This window comes from Taudactylus pleione, unplaced genomic scaffold (assembly GCF_031769625.1).
Source record: "Taudactylus pleione unplaced genomic scaffold, aTauple2 ptg001648l, whole genome shotgun sequence".
In the NCBI taxonomy this organism is placed as follows: Eukaryota; Metazoa; Chordata; class Amphibia; order Anura; family Myobatrachidae; genus Taudactylus; species Taudactylus pleione.
Genome location: NW_028286045.1, coordinates 153,491 through 180,539, shown reverse-complemented (window position 1 = coordinate 180,539; position 27,049 = coordinate 153,491).

Below are 27,049 nucleotides of genomic sequence, written 5' to 3'. Positions count from 1 at the left end.
TGTGCCATCACAATGTCCAGCTCCGCACATCGCAGTACAATACGGTACAGTAACATTGTTTATTTCCCAGAGTGCCTCTATGGGGTGCCAAGGAGAATTAGCAATGTTACTGGCCACTTGTCTTATACCCCTTTTAGACTTCAACCTAAAACCTGTTTTTTTGTGCATCAACCCAGGTCTGGAGTATATCTGAAAGGTAAGACCCAGGTTGACAATCCCAGGTCTGCGACCCTGCTTGCTAGCAGGGTTTTTCCTGGGACTTGCAACTCAGGTTGAGGACCCAGCTCCAGTGTGAAAAGTGTTAGACCAGGGTCACGGCTCAAACAAATTGTTTGGCCGGAGACAGTAGCACTTGGAAATGAGATCATCTCTAAGCGCCCATTGAATGCCGGAAGACCCGGGTCACTGCAAGACCCAGGTCCTGTGTGAAGGGTGTCGTCCTCCTAAGTGTAAAAGGGGTAGCCCGGCTGAAACCCGTGCTCGGTGTCATGGGTCTGAGCTGGGTTGAAGCCGGGAATTTATATCTGAGAGTGGTCTTAGTGCCGTATCCCAACCATTGTGTAATTACTTTGCTGCCATTGCTCAATACTGAATTTCCCCTTTTAAAACTGATTATTCTGTTTACATACAGATTTGACATTTGTTGTTAAATTACTAAAATACTTTGAACCAAAAGAAATTCATATCTACTAATACTACACAGTGTTTAATGGAAAATTTAACTTTGAAGGATAGTGATTTTATATTCGGATTGTAATATTTACTTATTGTGTTACACAGTATAATTCGAATCATCTGGATGTGGCTAAGATTCAAAAAGCTCTGGTAAGATTTCATTTTTACCTACAGTTCATGTTTTGGTGTTGCAGTGAAGTATAACTTGCACACGGAAACTAAAATTGCTTTCAATAACAAAAGGCTTGTCTGTAATGGAAACTACACATACTGTATAGTTACAACACTGGATTCTATTTTAGTCCACAGATTATGAGGCTGATGCAAAGTAGGTTGCAAAATTGTAGTACATTACACCTAAAACAAAGTGCAAGCAAATGAGCGTATTTCCACTCATATGCAGAGTTTTAGCTACAATTGTGAAGCACTGAGATTTAAAACAGCAAGTTTATGCCCCACTTTATGCTAGGAACACATAACACTTACAACCCAATTGCGCCAATGATACAAGTATTATCCTTTACCTGCAACAAACGCATTTGGTAATAGGATAAAAACATTTCTAATACAGCAGAGACAACTACCCATCTTGTGCACTCTAAGCTATTTTATTTTTTTATTTTGTTGTAAACACTCTCTCAAAAGCATATGCTATGTACAAGCAATGGAGAAACAAGGAATCAGCGTTAGGCGAGCGTTCTCACCTGTTTCCATCATTATCATCATAATCATATTATTCACTATAAAATATTTAAAACTGAAAACAAAAAAGTTTATGCAAATTTTTTTTTTTTTTTATCCTTTCTTTTCAAGAATGTTGCCACCTGCACTCTACTTGACATGCTTCCACATGGACCATTGGTAAGATACTGTATTTGTATGACTGTTGGATTACTTAAAAAAACTTAAATATTTTGTTTTAGAAAAACAGATCTTACACATTGACTGGTAACTGGTGACTTTAATGTATCTTGCTTGTGCAGTAGATACTATATAACTCCCTGCAATTCTTATGAAATATTGTGTATTCTTGTAATATATTGCTGTGTTTAATTGCCAAGTATTTGTATCAGGTAGCAGAGTTGTTTAATTTTGTTTGCTTGGCTTTAAGACACAACACTATTATCGGGCTACAAGTATATCACATGTAGACAGCAGAGAAGTGCTATTCTATAAAATAAAGCAACAAAACAAAACGATAACAAATAAATCTGAAAATATAAGTAAAGCTAAATAGCACAGATACAAACCATAAAGATAAAGCAATATATTTAGTATGAGCTGCAAAATTATTTTTATTCACTGTAGGAATAAAATCATCTGAATGTGGACAAATCCTCCATAGAGCAACTAAGCCAAATCCAATATAAAAATGAAAAGCGACCTTGTTACCTTCATAAATATATTATGTAAAAGGTTTCATGCCATTATTTGACATGTTTGTAACTATTTACATTATTATACTACACAATATTGCCCTCTCTAATCAATACTATTAGTCACCAAAAGGTTTCTTGCAGATATTCGGACATGTTCATTGAAACCATATCTCAATTATGTATAGTTCTAAGGGTTGGGTACGGGATCCCGGCGGTCAGGATGCCAGCGGTCGGAATACCGATAGCGGCATACCGACAGTCAAAATCTCAACACAAACAGGTATGTGTCCTAACCTTAATCCCTATCCCTCTTCCTAACCCTAAACCCACCTTTCCTGCAGCTTAACCCTCCCCCTGCAGCCTACCCCTAACACTCCCCCACCCACAGCCTAACCCTAACCCTCCCTCTAGTGCAGTGATTTTCAAATATTTCAACCCGAGGCACCCTAGTCAGCTATGCTGTGTGCGTGACCAATGAAAAAACATACACATTGGGTCCCACATAAAAAATATACACACTACATTGGTCTCCACAGGAATAAAACACACTATATTGGTCTCCACAGGAATAAAACACACTACATTGGCCTCCACAGGAAAAAAACACACTACATTGGCCTCCACAGGAATAAAACAAACTACATTGGCCTCCACAGGAATAAAAGACACTACATTGGCCTCCACAGGAATAAAACAAATTACATTGGCCTCCACAGGAATAAAACACACTACATTGGCCTCCACAGGAATAAAACACACTACATTGGCCTCCACAGGAATAAAACAAATTACATTGGCCTCCTCAGGAATAAAACACACTACATTGGTCTCCACAGGAATAAAACACACTACATTGGCCTCCACAGGAAAAAAACACACTACATTGGCCTCCACAGGAAAAAAACACACTACATTGGCCTCCACAGGAATAAAACACATTAAATTGGCCTCCACAGGAATAAAACACACTACATTGGCCTCCACAGGAATAAAACACACTACATTGGTCTCCACAGGAATAAAACACACTACATTGGCCTCCACAGGAATAAAACACACTACATTGGCCTCCACAGGAATAAAACACACAAGTGCACTGAGCTGACTGCCACGGCACACTTGACAACCACTCACGGCACACTAGTGTGCCATGGCACAGTGGTTGAAAAACGCTGCTCTAGTGCCTACCTCTAACCCCTAAACATAAACCTAACCTTCCTCCTGCAGTCTAACCCTAATCCTCACCCTCCTCCCGCAGCCTAACCTTCACCCTCCCTCTTGTACCTAACCATAAACCTAACCCTCCCCCTAACCCTAATACTTACCATATGGATGCTGGCAGTTGGGATTCTGGAGCCAGGATTCCGACTGCTGTCAGGATTCCAGCACCGGTTTCCTGAGCGCCGGCATCCTGACTGCTGGGATGGTGACTACATTCCAGTTCTAATAGCCTGAAACTATGTCATATATATTTGTGAGTGATAGGAGTACTTCCACATAAAACAAAGTCAGTTATAGAGTTCAAGGGGTCACATGATTGGATTCTGTTAACTCTCAGCAACACACAATGGGCCTGATTTAGATATGTACGGTATTGCACAAATGCAGGGAAGCCGCTGTGCAATACCGTACAAGTAAAATGCAAAGGCAGCAAGTGGTGTCTGTAGGAATAGACACCCACTGAATGCATCTGCGATCCAAGTGCAGCGTCCGTAGGCACTGCTTCGGATCATCATCGCGACCATTTGTCACGATGGTCGCTGCCCATCGGCCTGTCTGCGTAAGCTGAAGCTCTCTCAGTCTGGCATCAGAACCCCTCTCTGGGTCCACGAAGTCTGGATCCTCTGATGCAGGCCCTTGGCTTGGAGCTCCTACAAAACAGGGGAGACACGTTCCTATCTTAAAGAACGGTCCTTAGTCGCAGCATGTCAGTCATGCTATGGCTAAGGGGGATCTTCGAGCAATCATGCCGAGTCCGTTCTGCACATGCGCAGAATGGGTCCCGTCCCTATGCAGACTCAGAACTATCGGATATGTACGTAAACCATTTACGTACATATATAAATAAGGCCCAATGTCTGTTTGTATAATTTACAACTATATCTATATTATAACTATTTCAATTGTTTTCATGTTAAGCCTGAACATTGTATCCATAATGTATAATTAAGAATGTAGCTAACATAATGATATTTTCCAGGATAACATACTTGAAAATGTCATACAGAAGCTAGTGAACAAGTTGGTTGAAAACATTTTGGTAATTATTTCCTATGAATATTTTGGTCATTCATTTTTTCTTCACTATGATTGTAATCAACAGGTCAGATAAGTTATAAACAACTCCACTTACACTGACTCCCATAATCATGGCTTCCCCATAGCTCCCAGAGTACTTACCCCTGTCTCACCTGATTAACCATCCAGTCATTGACAATGAATACAGTGATAAGTAAAAGTGTTTCAAGGATGCTGCTGTACCATTCAACGCGTTTGTTCTGCTAACACATAAAGTTCTAGGTATATAAGTATATATAGCACAGTTATGAATGAGTTAATAATAGTTTTTAATATTACTTTATAAGCTAATAAAGAGGAGACACAATTGTGATTAGTCAGCCATGTTTTACTAAGTTTAATGGCACTTTTTATTTTTATTCACAAAATTATAAAGTGACAATTTTTACTGCTATACTGTAGTCCTTGAAACACCACTGATGCATGACAAGAATTTTAGCCTGAAGGTTACACGTTTTGACATCAGGTGCTGGGAATATACTGTAAATGGGTGAGAAATTGTGTGACTAAAATGTAAAAAAAAAAGTTGCTTAGAGTTACTAGAGTATAAGTTCTTAGAACTTACCGTTTGCCTTTCATTGGGAATGTTAATCTGAGCAGGAATCATCATTTTGTTAATTTGCATAAATGTAATTTTGCTTATCTCGTTTTTTTATAACGAAAACATACCAAACATTAATATTCAAAGACTTGCCCTCCATTTTTATAATAGACACTGTACCCCTAGAATAATTTATAATTTATCGATGGGCAGAAGCAGTTTATAATGGATCCATTAAGTGTCTGTCCATATTTTAGGTACTGTTTATTCTGTATTTGTGTCATAGCTCCACCTCTCCCCCAACGTGTTGATGTTTATAATTAGATGCTATTGATTGCGACTGATATGATTGAGATTGAAATGCTATCTGACAATGCCAGCCAGGGCTTTTTTGCCCCCTGTGTTGGCCATGCCCCCTGAAAGCATGAGATCATGCAGAGGGGGCAAGGCTGGCAGCACCGGTAATTACAGCTCTGACCAGAGCATCCCCAGGATACTCCAGGGAGCTGTAAGAGCAGCAGGGTGTCTGCCTAGAGCATCTGACGCTCTGGTGGCACTGAAGCAGCGATTCTGGCTGCAGGGTGCAATTCAGGGTACCCTGCTAGACCGATGCAGGGGCCGTGGGTGAGCAGCGGTGCCTCCCAGAAGGCACTGCGATCTGTGCACAACCTTAGTTACGGCTCTGATGCCACCCTTCCATAGCAGTTTTAAAGTGTACGGATCAAAATGTTAAATCATTCTTATACAGTACAAAAGTTATTTGCAATAGTGTTTAAATAAAATCTTCTTGCTATTGTTTTAATTACAGAGTGAAAATCAAATCATTAAAGTTTTGGGCGACCTTGGATGTGAATTGGTAAGTAAAGAAAAAAACGTGGACTTTCATGTTTCCAGTTTTACATTTTTGGAAGCTGCCACACAAAAAACACACATAGAGGCTTAAAACAGAGATTCCCAAATGCGGTCCTCAAGGCGCCCCAACAGTTCAGGTTTTAGAGATATCCTTGGTTGAGTACAGATGACTTAATTAGTACCTCAGTCAGTTTGATTTAACCACCTGTGCTCAACCATTGACATCTCTAAAACCTGAACTGTTGGGGAGCCTTGAGGACCGCGTTTGGGAACCTCTGGCTTAAGAGATAAACTGAACTAATTAAAAAAAAGTAAATATGTTGTAGTAAGTGAAAAAAAAAAAAATACAGTTAGTAAATTTGTAGTACTAACTGGACTAATAAAAAAGGGAATATTTTGTACTAAGTGAACTAATAAATAGAATAAGTAAATATGTTGTTCTAACTGAACTAGTAAAAAAATAAATAAGTGAATGTCGACCACTCTCTCCCCTTGCAAATCCTTCACTCCTTTGGTCTACGTGACACTGCCCTCTCCCTCTCTATCTGACCATTCCTTCTCTGTCACCTCTCATGGATCCTCTTCACCCCACTTTCACTAAGGTTCTGTTCTTGGACCTCTCCTATTCTCCCTATATACGTCCTCTTTAGGTGAACTCATCAACTATTTTGACCTCCAATATCATCTCTATGCTGATGATACTCAGATCTACCTTTCCTCCCCTGACCTCTCCCCCTCTCTCCTCAAGGAATGGGTATGAAACACCGCCGGCCGCATCCCCCCTCTAAGTGCCTAACCCTAACCACCCCCTTCCCCGCTGCCTAAACCTAAGTCCCCCGGGGGGGTGCCTAACCCTAAGTCCCCCCCTGGGGTGCCTAACCCTAACCCTCCCTCCCCCTAGCCTAACCCTAACCCTCCCGGGGGGTGCCTAACCCTAAGTCCCCCCCGGGAGCCCTAAACCTAACCCTCCCCTCCGCGGCTGTCCGCTCGCAGCGCCCGGCATCACTACGATCGGGATGCTGGGCGCCGGTCTCCAGGCGTCGGGGAAATGTGGGCGTCTACATCTAGATTCCTGGCATTTCACCCTTGCCGGGATATGACAGTCGGGAAGCCGGCTGCCGGTATTTAGGCAGTCGGCTTCCAGATTGCTTCCCCTCCTCAGTCACATCTCTAACTGTCTCACTGCATCTCTAACTGTCTCACTGCTATCTCTTCCTGGATGTCCCAGCGCTTTCTTAAACTTAACATGTATATGGAGAAGGGCCCTAGGCTGCACACCCTGAATATAGATAATGGGAGGTGCTACCTGTTGAGACTAATGTTGCAGACAAAAATTACAAGTGCACAACTCCAACATTACTAATTACATATAATACATTTTTGCAATAAAATTTTGCATATAAAGTAATCAATTCACCAGTACACAGTGCTATCTAGATAATATGTATACATATAGATATTCACCCCTGTTTTCTCACAAATACAAGATGGGGTAATCACCATAGATGAATAAAAAATCCTTTAGAAATATATAAATATCCCAAAAGGAGTAAAGTCTCCCCTCTTGTTGTTATCAGTAGGTCCCAATTCAGATCCACTCCTCCTTCACTGCACTCCACAATGCATTTAAAAGGGTGTAGACCTTTTCCTTGTACACTTTGCAGCATCATACAACAGGGAAAGCACATGAAAAAAAAAGAAAATATATAGTGCAAATAATGTCTTTAAAACATTTTTTTTAATAGTACATTGCACTTAAAATCTTTAAGAAGGTATAAGGGCGTGTATAAACAACTCCCCAGTGGCACACAGCATCAGACAGGGTGATTCTCGATGTCCCAGATGCAGTGGCGGAACTATAGAGTGGTGGGCCCAGGTTCAAGAATATGCTTTGTGCCCCCCCGCCCATTTCTGGCACCCCAACATTTTTTCACCACCCTCACTCCCCTCCCCAGTCATTAAATCCAGGCTGTCCTGACTTCTGCTGCCCATTTTTGTTTTTTCACCACCTCACACCGCAACACTCCCCCCTGCACAGCCTTTTTTTCACCACCTCTTCACACCGCATCATCCCCCCGCCTGCTGCCCAACCCTTTTATCACACTTTACACCGCAATCCCCTCCCCCCGCCAAGGGCAGATTGGGATGGAGAATTCTAGAAGCAGGGGGCAGGTCTATTGAGGGGGTGGGTCTGTTGAGGAGGGCAGTATACTCCCTCCTTTTTGGGCCTGGAAGTGCTTTTGCAAGCCACTTAGGGGAGCAGGGTCGGCAACAGAAATTTTGTGAATGATTCACCGTCCATCCCTCTGCACTAGGTACAGGCCAGTCAGTTTGGAAGTCTTATCTTACCTATATGGTGGTTTCTCTGCCATGGAGAATTTAAGCCTCACTGAGCAGCGTCTTCAGCTGGTATACACTATTCATGTAGATCACACTGTCTGGAAGATGCCTATTTATGTAGAAAATATAACCAATGTCATCATCATAACCAGATAATTTATAGTAGTAACAGAAGTTTTTGTACAGGGCAAAATGTGAATTTCCCTGATCAAATAATTTCTGTGTCTCTCCAGGCCCCCGTGTTACTCCAGACCGTCTTACCTCTCTCCATTCTCATGCCCCCCTGTGGTTCTCCAGGCTCCCTGTATCTCTCTCCTGGGCTCCATATGTCTCTCCAGGCCCTCCTGCGTCTCTACATCCCCAGCCCCACATGTAGCTCTCAGCCTCATTCTCCCAGCTCCAGTATGTCACAGCCCCATTTCCCCAGACCTAGTGAGTGTCTCAGCCTCATTCCCACAGACCTAGTGTGTGTCTCAACCCCATTCCCACAGACCTAGTGTGTGTCTCAACCCCATTCCCTTAAACCCAGTGTATCTCTCGGCACCATTCCCCCGCTGTGTCAGTCTCATTCTCCCCCCAGCCCCAGGGTGTGTCAGCATCATTCTCTCCTCCAGCATGTTTCCCAGCCCCAGTGTGCCAGCCTCTTTCCCCCCACCCCCAGCATGTCAGCCTCTTTCTCCCCCCAGCCCCAGAGTGTGTCTCAGCCTTGCCTTCCCTCCCCAGCCCAGTGTTTCTCAGCCTTGCCCCCCCAGCCCAAGTGCGTGTCTCAGCCTTGCCCCCCCAGCCCCACTGCATGCCTCAGCCTTACCTTCCCCCCCAGCCCCACTGCATGCCTCAGCCTTGCCTTCCCCCCAGCCCCAGTGTGAGTCTCAGCCTTTCCTCCCCCCCCAGCCCCAGTGTGTGTCTCAGCCTTGCCTCCCCCCCAGCCCCAGTGTGTGTCTCAGCCATGTCTCCCCCCCCAGCCCCAGAGTGTGTCTCAGCCTTAGCTTCACCCCCAGCCCCAGAGTGTGTCTCAGCCCTTGCCTTCCCCCCCAGCCCCAGAGTGTGTCTCTGCCTTGCCTTCCCCCCAACCCCAGAGTGTCTCAGCCTTGCCTTCGCCCCCCCAGCCCCAGAGTGTGTCTCAGCCTTGCCTTCGCCCCCCAGCCCCAGAGTGTGCCTCAGCCTTGCCTTCCCCCCCCAGCCCCAGTGTGTGTCTCAGCCTTGCCCCCCCAGTGCATGCCTCAGACTTGCCTTTCCCCCCCAGCCCAGGGCGTGTCTCAGCCATGCCCCCCCAGAGTGTGTCTCAGCCTTGCCTTTCCCCCCAGCCATGTGTCTCAGCCTTGCCTTCCCCCCCAGCCCCAGTGCATGTCTCAGCCTCACCCCCCAGCCCCAGTGCATGTCTCAGCTTTGCCCCCCTCAGCCCCAGTGCATGTCTCAGCCTTCTCCCCTGCCCCAGTGCGTGTCTCAGCCTTCCCCCCCCGCCCCAGTGCGTGTCTCAGCCTTCCCCCCCTGCCCCAGTGCGTGTCTCAGCCTTGCCTACTCCCCATCCCATACCAGTGCAGCCGCCACTTACCTTGGCTAGTTCTTCTCCGCGGCTCCTCTCGATCCTCTCCTTCTGGCAGCCTGGCCCCTTGTTATGACACGGTGCACATGACGTCACTTGCGCCGTGTCATAACAAGGGGCCGGGCCACGGCGGGTGGCTATGTTGGTGGAGCCGGAGCGGCCGAAGCGGGCCCACTCCGGCTCCAACCATTTAAGTAATGGAGACCGGGTCGACGGGCAGCGACGCTGTCGGATGCAGGCGGCCATGGGCCCCTGCACCACAGCGGGCCCCGGTGCAAAGCACCGGCTGCACCGCCACTAGTTCCGCCCCTGCCCAGATGTAATTTGGGATGACTTGCTCTGGATACCAAGTCCACATCAAAGTCCACACCACTGGCAGGGGTACACTTTCTGGGAGGTCATACAATGGAAGCCACAGCTTAAAGCGTTTCTGACCTACTGGTCCTTCCTCAGAAGCATGTCATGTCTAAGGGGCCTATGTATGAAGCCGTGTTTTACATAAAATTATGCAGAAACTGCCGTTTCAGCATAATTTTATGTAGTGAACCTATGTTCACAGAAATCTCTGTCAATGTGCTAATTAGTGCTGCAGATCGCAGTCCCCATTATCATCAATGGGGACTACGATCTGACCCCTATGTACTATGTACTAACCTCCAAAAAGTGAAGCTTTTTGGAGTTTAGCCCCAATAGTTTTTAGATGGTGTAAACTACTGTAAGCCTATGGGGGCTCCAGGGGCAGGAGAGAGATCTTTTGACCCTGGAAGCTGACATTGTACGCCTGCGAGTTGCCCATAGTACATAGCTGGGATATTTTTATTAAAAATGAAAATACCCCAGGCGAGTTAAGTATATAATAATCACGGCTGGTCCACAATTATTAGTACATAGACCCCTAATGCTGAGCATGATCATCTTCCAACCCTCCCGCATAACCTCACTTCTCCCAATTTCATTATCAATTGATGTCAAAAAAACTATCTCCTCTAGCCCCAAAGTGTGCTGTCTTGGATTTATCATAGACTCTCCCTCTCCTTCAAACCACACATTCAGCACCTCTCGCAGACCTACTGTCTCCATCTTAAAAATATTTCCAGGATTAGACCTTTTCTCACCTTGGATGCTACTAACCCTCATCCACTCACTGCTCATCTCCAGTTTGGACTACTGTAACCTCCGTCTATCTGGAATCCCAGACTCTCACCTCTCTCCACTCCAATCTGTCTTCAGTGCTGCTGCTTGGCTCATCTTCCTCTCCAAACGTCCTACATCTGCCTCCCCTCTCCTTCAAGCCTACACTGGCTGCCCTTCCCCTTCAGAACCCAATTCAAGGTTCTTATACTCACCTCTACAAAGCACTCACCCAATCCTCTCCCATTTACATATCTGACCTCATCTCCCTACACACTCATGCCCGTTCACTTCATTCAACAAATGCATGCCGTCTCTCCTGCCAACTGATTACTTCCTCCCACTCCCACCTCCTAGATTTTGCCCGCGCTGCTCCACACCTTTGGAACCTTCTCCCTATCAGACTTTCCACCTATCTACAAATCTTCAAACGGGCTCTCAAAACCCACTACTTCATCAAGGCCTATCAGCTCTCATCCTAACCCACTACTACATGTTCTTTCCTCTCTTTCTACCCCATCTGTGTCACACCTGTTTGTGTACCCCTCCTCTTTAGAATGTAAGCTCTCACGAGCAGGTCCCTCTTCCCTCATGTGCTTCTCCTTATACTTTCTTTTACTCCTTACTCCCTAAAAGGCCATCTAACACGTTGTTGCTGACTCCCTGCTGGTTATTTTGAGTGTTACGATTGCTAATGCAGCAATGTGCACAAACCATGTCCTTGTCCTGTATTTTATTCCACTGTAAGTCACTGGTTTCTTGTTCACTTATTCTTTTATGTACTTTGTAAAGACGCTGCAGAACACTTGTGGTACCATATAAATAAAAGATAATAATAATAATAGTGTAGCAGAGGGTAAACTGTATTGCCCTACTTTTCCTTAAATGTTGCCACATGTTATTTAAATAGTGCCAACAGCACCCTGTCATATTTCCAAAACAATCTTTCTCAGATCCAAATCTAACTTATTATCAGAGATGTAGGCTGTACTCATTGGCAAAACAATAGATGTATAGTATCAACAGTATCAATCTCAAATTAGATCATGGGCACAGGGAACCCATTTGAAATTAAAAGAATATCGCTGGGCATTGTTCGTCTGCCCAAGTGATACTAGACCAGAGTGGTAAGGGTTAGCTTACCACTTCACTGAGCCAGTCTCTGTAGACACATGAGATGGCTTGCCCAGATTTGAGCTTTTAACTGAATTAATATTAAAAATATAGATAAAAAATATTTATATAAAAACCATCAACCATTGAAAAAATGCTGTTTTAACAGCATTTTTTAAAATAATTTTGATTTGCCTTCGCTATCCTGAAATGCAGGTAATATAACAAGCATTGTGGTGGTAGAATAAATATTGCTTGCAAAAGTCAGCAAACGTACCATCGGCGAGGGTTTTCACCAGCAGAGACCATTTTCTCTACAGTGCGTAGCAAAAAGAAAGCTCTACCACCAATGTAAACATCTGCGGGCAAAATAACTTTTCATGCTTCGATAAATCTCATAGGCAAACGCAGGGGGGTTTCCATCTGCCTGGAAACCCGCCTCCCCAGCCCACACCATGACCACAATAGAAATAGTAATATAATGGAATTTTACTAGCGCTGCTTGTTCTTCTCAGTATCATAAATGAAATAAATAGCACCACCTGTGGATCTTTTAACATGTATGGGCCAGTAATAAATACACCTGTGCACCAATTAGGGGATTTGGAAAACATGCACTATTAGGTATGCAGTGCTAAAGAGTCCAATATTTACATATATGTCCAGGGCAGTGCTAGGTTCTTCTGCTGCTCCCCCAGACTCCCGGACTTGCTCCCATGCCCTGGAATGGTGCTCACATCTAAAATAAAAACATTCAGCTCAGACAGGATGGACCTACTGCCGCATTTAATGGCTTACTGTGATCTCTGGTCCTGTATATGCTGGAATTATGACACACAATACACTTTGTATGACACATATTAAAGCAGGATAAGTGGTAATTATGCCCTCTTCATGGACTGGCCACACTCACTCTAAAATAAAGCATTTGGAAACCCCCCTTTAGAAATCCTGCATTTTCCACTGAATCTGTCCATACAGTGTACTCCTACAGGGGTATTCAATATGGGTGCGATAACATCGTTTTTGCGTTAATATCGGAGGTATGACGTCATTATCGCAGGTTTTACTTTTACACCATATTCAATTTCAAAGACTTATCGCAGTTTTGAAAAGTCTTTGATAAAAAACGGGGATAACTTTTCACCATTAAATAGGTGTCGAAAAAAAGTGCAGAATTGGGGTTTAGGGGTGCAGGCTTAAAAAAAATAGCCTGCACCCCTGGGAATGACATTCAAAAAAAGTTTTTAAAAAAATAGGGACACCCCAAAAAATAAATAAAAAAATTGGGGTGAAAAAAAAAAATGGGAAAAAATTGTTTAACAATAGGGAAATAGGTTCAGGGCTATTCTGCAAGTATGCAGCAGATGTTTTCTAGAATAGAATTATAGCGGCAGGTGCACAAATGCAGAATTTTTGAAAACTTACTTTAGGGACATCAAAATATGCTAGGACCCATTTTCATGTACCCCAAATTTGATGGGACCACTTAAAAAAACGAAAAAAATAACCTAAGTGCTCTTCTGCATCACTTCTTCAATGTCGGAAAAAAACACCTGCTGCGGCTATTTAAATCCCCGACTTTCAATTAAAGGCTAATACGGGGGTACCCATAGTGTTCCCCCATGTTTTTACTACTTTAGGCGGGTCTTACAATTTTTTTAAGGAAAAATTTGTAACTTTACGCAAATCCAACTTCGGAGTTTCCCGTTTTCGTTAATTTTATATTGAATACGGGTATAAGCGAGAGCGCGCCCGATACTTTAACGCAGGTAAAAACTCCGATATGAAACGTTAACTTCGACAGTGAAGTTAACGTTTCATATTGAATACCCCTCTTAGTTGGATGAGTTCAGAATCCAGTGGATTGTAGATTCCTGTTACACAGAATATGTTCCTCTGTTGGTTGTGCAATACTGTAAGTGGGATTCACAATGGAGTATATTGTTTCACTCAGGGGCGTCTTTAGACAGGAGGGGTCCTGTGTCATGGGCCCCCTCCTCTCATCCCGGCGGCTGGCCGGCCACCACAGGATCAATAGACTCTGGGCACTAGAGTGTGCCAAGAGTCTACTGCACATGCACAAATCACCAGGGAAATGATGTGACCGCCATTTTCCCAGCGATTTCCTCACAGCACATGCTTAAAACGCCGGAAAAATGCCCAACGGTGGCCATTTTCCAGCGTTTGAGCAGCGCTGGGAGACCCAATGCGGTACCTCGGAGAGGTAAGTTTTAGGTATTATGGGTGCAGGGTGCGCGGTCATGTGTATATGCATTGTTGATTATACTGCTCATAGAAACATTTTATCTGTATAGATTTAATTTTCCTTCCGTTACGAATATGTAGGTAACTGTAAAATGTATTTTAAGTGCATACAATTATTTTGGTTACAGAATAAACAATACAATAAAGTAATATAGCAAACATCTTTATTAAGGTAGTTTCCCTTAATTAATGGAGCTACTGTATGGAAACTAAATGGATACTTAAGGGAGTTTGAAAGAACAAGTTAATGAACTAGTTTAGTGAGTAAGCAAAGGTTTTATGAAACCAAGAGCCCCATATATAATTAACAACTTTTTTACTTTTGTTTTAATAAGTAGTTTGCTGCTTGTTTTTGAAATATCAATTAATTCCAGACTAAAAATATTATGGCAGTTGTTATTATTAATAATAATAATAATAATAATAATAATAATAATAATAATAATAATAATAATAATAATACATTTAATTTTCTTCCTTCTCAACCAGTTAAAAGATTTGGATGAAACTGTTAAATGCATTACTAATAACATTCTCGGTGGAGACAAAAGTGGTAAAAAGAAGGGTCTAGGTCTTGGTCTTGGTCTTGGTCATTGAAATGAAGAAAAATACAAATCATGTAAGTTCCAGGTTTTAAAGCAAAAAGAAAAAAGGTTTCCCAAAATGTAACATTTTTACGTTTGGTAGCAAAACTAAGCACATGTCTAATCTTGCTTTACCTCCTTAAGGACCAAATGTGATTTTCTGATGAACTGGCATTACAAGCGGACATTTTTTATGGACAACCCTTTCTCGTGGCACCATATGGAGTAGAAATTCCCTGTGCAAATAAATAAATAAATAATACTAATAATGGAATCATGGAAATGTACACTTTTCTAAGGGGTAGATTTTATAAAGCTTCGAAAAATTAAAAGTGTAGGTGTTTCCCATGGCAACCAATCACATTTTAGCTATCATTTTTCTTTTGCATTCTAGAAAATGACAGACAGAATCTGGTTGGTTGCTGGGATCTATCCGTGGTTACAGTTAAGCTGGGTACACACTATGCGATATATTGTTTGTACAGCCGACAAATGTATCACTAAGTGCATCGGCTCCAGTGTACTATCGATATGTCTGTGACTGACGTAGTTCACAGCCATATCGCTTTGGCTGTGCAGCATGGTAGATGCCTATACATCTTGCAAATATATCGGTACAACTGTCTGTGCGCACTGGCAACCTGCCGACTGACCAATATGCCAGCCGCAGGAACCGCCGACAATTATGTTACCATCGTTTTAGCCAGATATGTCTGGCAACGGATTGGTAAATGTGCAGAACACTTACCAAATCGCCAGATCGGTTGACCCATTGGACGGCCAACTGATCCATCGTTCTGGTGTATACCCGGCATTAGGTGTGTGTGTGTATGTTACTCTCACTCACCTCCCCATCCCTGTTTCTTTTCTCTCTCTCTCTCTTTCTCTCTCTCTCTCTCTCTCTCTCTCTCTCACTCTTTTACTATTTTATGTAGCTAAAATTCACTACACTTTAAAAGGTTTACTTAGAGGTGGACTCAATTGTACTCTTAACATACCTAGTATAAATAAAATCTGTATATGCATTTCAAGATGCTTCCAGCCATGTGTACAGCAGATGTACTTAACACCCCATGATAGATTTGATATACTGTAGCATAGTTCCTCCCTTTAAAAAATAAATGGGAAACATCTTTCCTGCATGAGTCCAAATGGAAAGTCAAGTAAATAGTGAGAATGGGTAGGGTACGGAATCCCAACATTTGGGATTCAGACGGTCAAAATCCTGATGCAGGTATCCCGACAGGGTTTGCATACTCACACCTGTTAGTAGGTATCCTAAGCCTCTCCCTACCCCTAAACCTCCCTCCTGGTTGCCTAAACCTAACCTCTCTCCTAGTACCAAAACCTCCCACTCCCCGCACCCTAAACCTAACCCTCCGCCCTTAGTGTCTAACCCTCCCCCTAGTGCCTAACCGTAACCCCTAATGCTAACCCTACCCCTTACGCTGCTACTTACTTACAGGATGCGGTTGCCAGGATTCTGACAGGTGTTGGGATTCCATCGCCGGTATTCTAAGTGCCGGCATCCCTTTTGCCGGGATATTGACCGTATCAATAGCGCAGGGTTCCTTTGCCGGGATATCGACTGTACCCTGTGCGAATAGGCAATTTCACACAATGCATTAATGAATGAAGTACTATTATACCCCTTTTACACCAGAGCTAAAACCCGGGTTATTGCAGCGTTAACCCGGGTAGCTCCTTGATGTAAAAGGGCACACGGTTGGAATCCAACCCGGCAATCCAACCCAGGTAACTTGCAGGGTTTAACACGGGAATGACTCGTGAAACCTTGCAGTGTAAATGGCGCGATCAGGGTCACGATGATCTGGAGCACTCCGCATGCCTGCCGATTGGCCGGCTTCAGTAGCGCTGGGAGATTACGTCATCTCCAAGTGTCCACGGCACCGTCTCGGGAGTATTCTGGGTTGGCAACGGCTAGATTTCGGGTCTGACCCGGTTTGGAACCCTGTTCCATACCTCCATGTCAGACCCAGAATTTAGGTATAAAAGCGGTATTAGAAGGAGTGGCTAATAACACAAACAGGCAACAAGAAGCAGCTGGCTAGTTTTGCTGGAAAACATTAACCAAATTTCATATAATGGCACTAGCAATCCTGCACCCACAAGGCATATATTGTATCTCCTAATAGGTGTATGTGCAGGTGCAAATCAAAAGCAAATTCAGTATCTTATGCAAATAATTAGATACTAAATGACCACTAAATGACTGCAGAGTGTGAGTGTGTCTTTTTATTGTAGTACAAAATAATATAATGAGCATTTAGTTTATAATGTTGCTTATGAACCATCAACATTATTAAACAAATGTAATGGCAGGATCTTTAATAATAAAGTTTTAGTGAAATATATGACTCATATGGCAAATTAAAAGATTTGTTGTACCAGACTTGTATAACGCAGACTCGTAATTTGAAATTACCAAGATAAATACCATATTATATAGGGATGTAGTCAGGATACCGGCGGGCGCTATCCCATCTGTCGATATCCCGACATTGACATCCTGACATGGGACTAAAGATAGGCGTCGAAATCTCAACACCTATCATTAGCCCCACTATGGAATACCAACACCCGGCATAACGGACGAAGGTAAGCAGGGTGTCTTAGCGTGTAGTCGCTGGGGGGAGGAGGGCTAGGGTTAGGCACCACTAGGGGACTTAGGGTTAGGCACACCCCTGGGAGGGTTAGGTTTAGGGTGCGGGAAGGGAGGTTAGGTTTTGGCACTAACGTGAGGAGGTTAGGGTTATTCACTAGAGGGGGAGGTTAGGGTTAGGCACCCCTAAGGGAGGGTTAGGGCGGGGAGAGGGGAGGGTTAGGGTACTTACCTTCTCTTGTCGGGATTTCGAACCGCCGGGTTGCCACTGTCAGTAGTTGATCCAGCGGCTAAACAGCATAACATACCAATTCCTATTACATACTGTAGTCTGAATAATAATAGTTGATATCTGATTTGTTGCAGTTGGTTATCGCTCCAATGTGCCCTGTTTTAGATTTGATTATTAATAGATTTCAAATAAAGCAATGCACTATGTTAGCCATCTGATAAGGTACAGACTTAAAAACTTTCAATTTTGCAAGTCTCTATGATTCATAGGGGGTAAATTTACTAAAGTGAGAGTTTTTATAAGTAAGTTTTAGAAGTGATGTTGCCCATAGCAACCAATCAGATTCTACTTAACATTTAACTAGCACCTTCTAGAAGATAGTAGCTAGAATCTGATCGGTTGCTATGGGCAACATCACTTCTAAAACTCACTTCTAAAAACTCTCACCTTAGTAAATTTACCCCATAGACTAGTTCATAGATCCGACTTGCTTTCCTTCATTCGACTTGCTTTCCTTTATAAAGAATGAAAGACACAGAGACAAATCTGTAATTCTAACCTTTCAACAATGTCAGAAATCTGGTTATAGAAGCGGCCCGTTTTGTGACAACAGGACCAATTTACTTCTGTAGATCACAGTAGCTTACAAAGCTCCCACAGCCACTTGATATGAGTGTTGTCTTGTGTGTACTATGTTTAATACCAATTTGATCTTTTACAGGTTCTCCTGACTTTATCAACAATGAAAATCTTCAGCCTCTAATTAAATCAACAATTACCAATTACTATTTTCTTAAATTTCAATGAAATTCACTTTTACTAACACTCTGTATAACAATATCATAAAAAGCTATGTTCACTCTTCTATTACTGACATGATTACCTAATAAATTCATTGCAAACTAACAAAAGTATGTGTGATTATATTCTTTCAAAAACTTTAGTAGACAATGGGACATGAGCAATAGCTGGATGGACACACAAAGGCAAACGCAGGGGGGGGTTCCGTTTGCATGGAAACCCCCCTCCCCAGCCCACACCATGACCACAATAGAAATAGTAATATAATTAAATTTTACTAGTGCTACATGTTCGTCTCAGTATCATAAATTAAATAATTAGCACCACATGTGGATCTTTAACATGAGTCAGTTAGTAATAAAAACACATGTGCACCACCTAGGAGATCTGCTATAGATCATCAGTAGGGTTATTTATTAATATTGCATACTAATACACTATCCAGTGCATTAAGGAGCCCAATATGTACATATGTGTCCAGGGCAGTGCTAGGTTCTTCTGCTGCTCCCCCAGACTCCCGGAATTACTCCAATGCCCTGGAATGGTGCTCACATCTGAGATAAAAACATTCAGCTCTGGCAGGATTGCCCTACTGCCATATCTAATGGCTTACTGTGATCGCTGGTCCTGTATATGCTGGAAATATGACACACAATACACATTGTATGACGCATATTAAAGCTGGTTAAGTGCTAATTGTGCCCTCTTCATGGACTAGCCACACTTGCTTTAAAATCAAGCATATGGAAACCCCCCTCTCGAAATCCTGCGTTGGCCACTGAGACAGTTGGTAAATATGCTGTGGAAAACTGTGATGACCTTTAGAGAAAAGCAGTAATGCCAGCCATTTCTAAAATTTAAAAAAAATAAAAATAAATAAATTGTAGGATATAGTGAGAATCTTATATGAATATCACAGTTTGCTTTAAAGCTTTGTGTTCTGGAAATAAAATATGAGCACAATCTATTGCTAACTGCAGCCTACACAGCAGCATCTAAATATATATTTTCCATGATCATGTGACATGATACTTAAACTGTTTATCCAAAGGAAGGGAGAGGGGAAACCTGAAGCACTGGCAAAGCAACAAAATATATAGGTGAGCGGTAGGTATATCCCAAATACTCAGGTAAGAAATAAGACCCTAAGTGGGTATGTACAGATACTGTAAGGAGATGGAGGTGAGAGTAAATGTGTAGTAATGAAGGAAGAAGAGAAGAAGGTACTCTCTTTGTTGGGGCACACTTCCTACCAAAAAATATTAAAACTTAACGTTTATAGGTTTGCTTTAAAAAGTCAGTTAAACAGAAACTGAACATGACATACAAAACATTGAACAATATTAAAATGTCCTAATTTACTCAACTGAAATAATACAATTCCTGATTTTTGGAATAATTGTGTATAAAAGGAAAAGAACTATGTACTATAATTCAATACATCAGTTAATTGAGGAAGCACAATTGCAATATATAGGGTAATCTGGTATGCTCAATGAGCAATATTATCATAACGTAACAGTATTACAATAGCCCAAAGCGAAAATGTATATACACAATAACATAATTTAACTGGGGATACTCCGAGAAATAGCATACCCAGCGCACGCAAAAGATTCTGATGCAGCTTATACCCCTTTTACACCGGAGCTAAAACCCGGGTTATTGAAGGGTCGAGTGACCCGGCAATCCAACCCAGGTAAATAGCAGGGCTTAACACGGGCGTAGCCAGTGAAACCCTGCTGTGAGAACAGCGCACTTCGGGTCACGATGACCTGGCGCTTGGAGATGACATCATCTCCAAGAGACCACTTACACGCTGGAAAAGCCGGGTCTATGCAGACCCGACTCCGGTGTGTGCGGCGCCAACTCAGGAATATCCCGAGTCGGAGCCGGCACAATTCCGGGTCTGATCTGGATAGGAACCCTGTTCCAACTCCGGGTCAGACCCGGAATTTTGGTGGAAAAAGGGGTATGAGTAATAAACAAATGATATAAAGGATATTCCTTCCAGGGACCTCCTAAGTACAACAAATCATAACATCTGGATATTTCAATGTAGGAGCTACAATGTCCTATCCATTCTTATAAGAACTTTTATATATCAGCATAAATGAGCAACTTGATCATATACAATCTGGTCATATTTAATAAATGAAAAAAGTGAAAAAAATATATTAACATTTTTAATAACACATGTGGTTTAGTAATTAGCAAGTGATATAAGGGAAATTCCTTCTAGGAACCCCCTGTATACAGCTGAGCAAATCATTCAATGTGGATGTTTCAATTATATGAGCTGCAATCACCCATCCATTCAAAAGGAAAATGATGTATACCAGCCTCAATAAGCAAAATTATCAAATACAATCTGGTGACATTGGATAGATGGATTGAAAAGAAAAAGTAATAATGAGAACAGATCCCTTCAATGTTGTACAGGAAATAGATGGCTGCTACATATCATGTCTCTAAGACAGTGGTTCTCAAACTCGGTCCTCAGGACACCACACAGGTCACGTTTTCCAGGTCACCCAGCAGGTGCACAGGTGTATTCATTACTCACTGACACATTTTAAAAGATCCACAGGTGGAGCTAATTATTTCACTTTTGATTCTGTGAAGAGACCTGGAAAACATGTACTGTGTGGGGTCCTGAGGACCGAGTTTGAAAACCTGTGGTCTAAGACATTGGATGAAATGTGAGCGGATCCAATCATAATACCTGGTGGGATGAAGGAATAAAATTATATCTGCTGTTAAAGTCACCCCAGGGTCTGGTCTGATGAAATCAGCGCAGAGCAGTGCACAGGGGGTAACAGTAATGAGAGTGTCAGAAAGAGCGATATAGGAGAGAATGTAGGGGGGAATGCTGTGAGAACGCTGCTGCTGGCTGTGTGTGGAGTGCCGCGGTGAACAATCAATGAGCGGTGCCCACAGAACTCCCCAAAAAAGAGAACCGATAAGAATGAAAAACCTGAGCTCCCTGTACACTTGTGTCATACATCTCCTGCTGCATTTGCATATTTACAATGACAGAATTGCAAAGCTGCCTGCGTGCATACAGCATATATCTATAGCCTGCGTGCAGCTTTGCTATTCTGTTCCAACCTGAACCAGCCCCATCATTCAGTTCTCTAGCTGCTAAGTATCATTAGTCCACAGAGATCACATAGTATTAGCCAATGTAATACTAATAATTAAGCCCAAGCAGCACCTAATTGCATGGCTATTTGTTTTTTTTATTTATTTAAATCCGATAAAGGGAATGTAACTTTGGAACGCTGTTCTTGTTGTTTTATTATTATGTCATTTATTTAAGAGTTTTAAAGATGTCCCCTCCCAACATTTTTTATAATAATTTTTTTCTTTAATGTGTAGTCCTTTACACTAATGGGTGCAGTAGTCAAAGATTATTCTGTTTAATAGAAACAAAACATTTGAGTTGTACATTTTGGACTCAAATCTATAACTATCTGGGTGATAATCAGCATCGGTGTTATGGTAACTGGGTGTTTGTATTGATTCACGGAGTCAGGAAAGTGAAGAATGTGATGTTTTATTTCAATGAAAATACACAATGGTGAGGAATAGCAGAGCCCTCAGTCTTCAGGTGAAGCACAGCAAAAACAACTATAGAGTTTGGTCCAGAATACAGTTAGAGTGCAAGAAATAACCCTACTGTACACTAGAGCAAGAAAAATATATGTCTCTAAGCACAATCCCAGTATGACATGATTTGCATGGTCTCTGAAAGTACCCAAAATAGCTGACTACTTACAGGAGATGAGCACTTACAATCAGAGGTTTAACTGACACAGATGGATGCTGGAATTAGATGCAGGAAGATGCAGACAAAATGTGAGCTTGAATAATGGTGGTAACAGCCAGGATCTGGACGAACAGGAACAGTATTTACTGGTATGAAGAAAATCCAAAACACACATATAGGGGTATTCAATATGGAGCGAAAACTCCGTTTTTGCGATGTTTTCGCACTGATGACGTCATTATCGCAGGTTTTGGTTTTACACTGTATTCAATTTCAAAGACTTTTCGCAGGTTCGAAAAGTCTTTGAAAAAAAACGGGGATAACTTTTCACCACTGAATAGGTGGCAAAAAAAGTGCAGAATTGGGGTTTAGAGGTGCAGGCTTAAAAAAAATAGCCTGCACCCCTGGGAATGACATTTTAAAAATAAATGTGTCAAAAAAAGTAAAAAAAAAAATAGGGGAACCCCAAAAATTAATAAAAAAATTGGGGTGAAAAAAAAAATGGGAAAAAATTGTTTAAAACTAGGGAAATAGGTTCAGGGCTATTCTGCAAATATGCGGCAGGTGTATTCTAGAATATATTATTAGCAGCAGTTGCATAGTTGCAGAATTTTATTTTTTCATGTACCCCAAATTTGATGGGACCACTTAAAAAAAAACAAAAAAAATAACCTAAGTGCTCTTCTGCATCACTTCTTCAATGTCGGGAAAAAAACACCTGCAGCAGCTATTTAAATCCCCGACTTTCATTTGCAGGCAAAAACGGGGGTACCCATAGTGATCCCCCATGTTTTTACAGCTTTAGGGGGGTCCTACAATTTATTCCAGGTAAATTTCATTTTTTTTCGCTGATCCTACTTCGCCGGGTCCCGTTTTCGTAGTTTTCATATTGAATGCGGGGATAAAGCGGGCGCGCGCCCGATACTTTATCCCAGGAAAATCTCCGATATGCAGCGTAAACTTCGACAGCGAAGTTTACGTTTCATATTGAATACCCCTCATAGAATCAGAGTAAATCCAAAACTCAGACCATAGTGTCCTAACAATGGGTGAGAATTGTGTCTGATTTATATGTCACATGCTATTATAACAGAGGAGAATCTTGTTCTAATCATTTTACAATATAATGTCTTGAGGCACTGAGGTGACTGTATCCATCACATCTACTTCCTAGGGCAGAAATCAAAGTTCAGCCCCTATGTTGTGATTGGGAGACTTATGGGGTTGGGTATAGGAACTTGGCAGTCAGGATAATGACAGTCAGAATCCCAACAGAATTAAGTAAGTATTCCTCACACTAGCCCTCCCCTAACCCAAACCAACCTTCCCCGCAGCCTAACCCTAAAGCTCCCCCCGCAGCCAAACCTAACCCTCCCCTCCTGGAGTTGGTATTCTGATAAGTGTTGGGATTTCGGCATCGACAGTCTGAAGGCTGGGATCCCAAAGGTAAGTACTGGGGTTAGGGGGAAGGTTAGGGTTAGGAAATAGAGGGAGGGTTAGATTGAGGCTGGAGAAGCCCAGGTAAGAGAAAAAGCAGGGGGCCGATGGAGGCGGTGCCTAACGATTCTCGTAATTAAGCCCCGCCCCTCGCGGCAAAACTGTGCGTTTGGGTAAAATTTATATAGGGGGCGGGGCCAAATGCTGTGATTCATGCAGAATCACATCTTAAGCCCCGCCCCCTTCACGGAGACCCGCGATCGCCGCGGGTATTCTCCTCATTCTGCCCACTTCACTAGGAAGTGGGCAGAATACGGGAGAAATGCCTACCCTTCCAGGGGTGCGGGGGTTACCCAAAAAATCGGGAGCCTCCCGCGAAAACCGGGAGGGTAGGCATGTATGACATGGAGGCGTCAGGATTGTAACCTGGTCGGGATGCCAGCGTCAAGAATATGACCCCCGGGACCCCGAGCGCCAGCATCCCATACCCATCCCGCTGAACATATGTCATGGCTACATATAAACAACAGAAATGAATGGTCCAATGGGCACTGTCTTTATCTCTAGGTTCCAGATGTAATACGGAATCTTCCTCTCAATAAAAAGAAGAGAAACAAAAACACAGTCTGTGTGTAAATCCAATATATTGTAGGTGTAACCAAGAAGAACTAGTGAATAACTCACCTATCCTAGGTGAGATGCATTCATCAAAAGGTATCTTTAATGTTTCTTCCTTAATCTAAATTTAAGGATGTTACATACAGGTATCCCCCTTGAGGAAACGAACTCACCTGAATTCAGGTTTGGATTTTCCACAAAAGGTATCTTTATATATCCCAGTATAGTCGTCTCAAAGGGTTTACCCCTCCAGAAATCCAATCAGCAATACCATACAAACATATTCAAGTAAAACGTCTAAGTCTTCACTTGTACATACAGCGTCGCTTCATAAAGTGCAGGTGTTCAAATTTCTTGGTTAAAAAAAATATTTTAATTCTCCAAACACAACAGCATAAAAAACAGCATAAAAAATAGTCCAATCCATACAGTTGGGCCTTCTGTGGCCCACCGAATTAAGAATCCCTTACCACCAACGCGTTTCGAACCCCTCAGGTTTTTCCTCAAGGTGTCATGGCTGTCTCTGCAGTAGGAGTGAGAGAAAATGAAGGAACAATCAGAGAGGTAGAAGGACAGCCAGGAGAGGGCAGTGTCACGTAGGCCAAGGGAGTGAAGGGAGTGAAGGATTTGCAGGAGTAGAGGGTGGTCCACAGTGTCAAAGCAGCAGAGAGGTCAAGGAGAATGAGTAGAGAGTAGTTGTCCTTGGATTGGCAGCAGGACGGTCATTGCTGACTTTTGTGAGAGCAGTTTCAGTGGAGTGGAGAGAACGGATGCCAGACCCGATAGGGTCAAGGAGGGAATGAGAGGAAAGAAAGGAGGTAAGGTGGTTGTAAACAACATGCTCAAGTAGCTTGGAGACAAAATGGAGGAGAGACATGGGTCGGTAGTTGAAGAGAGTGTTAGGATCAAGGGTAGATTGCAAAGCTGCTAAAGTGTTCAGCAAAGAAAGTGTTAAAAGCAAAATATGCGTTTATCTTGCTGAAAGTGTAGTTTTCTCTGTCTCGTTAAAGTAGAGTGTGGTACTGACAAAACAGAGAGATCCCTTTAAAAAATTCTGTTAAAGGGACAGTGCTTGATACATGCTGGTAATTGTAGTGCCATATCAAGTAAAATGTTTTGCTGTGCTGAGAATAATTTTGAAGGCAAAGTGTAATATAGTGAAAACAAAAGCTTGTCCAGTGTTTATGCTGTGTACTAATTAGGGGTGTGCACCGGCCACTTTTCGTGTTTTGTGTTTTGGTTTTGGATCTGGATCTTTCTTCGTGTTTTGGATCTGGATTGGTTTTGCCAAAACCACCCTTCCGTGTTTTGGGTTCTGGGTTTTGTGTTTTGGATCTGTATTTTTTTGAAAAAAAGCATAAAAACAGCTAAAATCACAGAATTTGTAGGTTTTTCTGCTCCTATGCTATTATTAACCTCAATAACCTTAATTTCCACTCATTTCCAGTCTATTCTGAACACCTCACACCTCACAATAGTGTTTTTATGTCCAAAAGGTTGCACCGAGGTAGCTGGATGACTATGCTAAGCGACACGAGTGGGCGGCACAAACACGTGACCCATCTAGGAGTGACACTGCAGTGGCAGACAGGATGGCAGTTAGAAAAACTAGGCCCCAAACTGTACATAATGCAAAGAAAAAAAGAGGTGCAAGATGGAATTGTCCTTGGGCCCTCCCACCCACCCTTATGTTGTATAAACAGGACATGCACACTTTAACAAATCAATCATTTCAGCGCCAGGGTCTGCCACACAACTGTGGCTGAAATGATTGGTTCGTTTGGGCCCCCACAAAACAAGCTGGCAATTAATGTGTCCCTGCACAAACTGGCTCTACGGAGGCAAGATGTCATCCTCATCCTCCTCATCCACCGATTCCTCACCCTCTTCAGTGTGTACATCCTCATCCTCACAAAGTATTAACTCGTCCCCACTTGAATCCACCACCACAGGTCCCTCTGTACGTTCTGGAGGCTGGTCTCCCTGGAAGAGCTGATAATTCATTTTGATGAACATCATCTTCTCCACATTCTGTGGAAGCAACCTCCTACGCCTTTCGCTGACAAGGTTCCCGGCTGCACTAAACACTCTTTCGGAGTACACACTGGAGGGGGGGCAACTCAGGTAAAATAGAGCCAGTTTGTACAGGGGCCTCCAAATTGCCTCTTTTTCCTGCCAGTACAGGTATGGACTGTCTGACATGCCTACTTGGATGCTGTCACCGATGTAATCCTCCACCATTCTGTCAATGGTGACAGTATCATATGCAGTGACAGTAGACATGTCAGAAATTGTTGCCAGGTCCTTCAGTCCGGACCAGATGTCCAAACTTGGTCCTGCCTGCCCTGCATCACCGCCAGCGGGTTGCTTAGGATACCTAAGTTTTTTCCTGGCAGCCCCAGTTGCGGGAGAAAATGAAGAAGGAGCCGTTGACGTGTCACGTTCCGCTTCAGCTGACAGTGTGTTCACCAGCAGGTCTTTGCACCTCTGCAGGCTTGTGTCGGCCGGAAAGAGAGACACCACATAGGCTTTAAACCTAGGATCGAGCACGGTGGCCAAAATGTAGTGGTCTGATTTCAACAGATTGACCACCCTGGAATCCTGGCAAAGCGAATGAAGGGCTTCATCCACAAGTCCCACATGCCGAGCGGAATCGCTCCGTCTTAGCTCCTCCTTCACTTTCTCCAGCTGCTTCTGCAAAAGCCTGATGAGGGGAATGACCTGACTCAAGCTGGCAGTGTCTGAACTGACTTCACGTGTGGCAAGTTCGAAGGGCTGAAGAACCTTGCACAACACGGAAATCATTCTCCACTGCGCTTGAGTCAGGTGCATACCCCCTCCT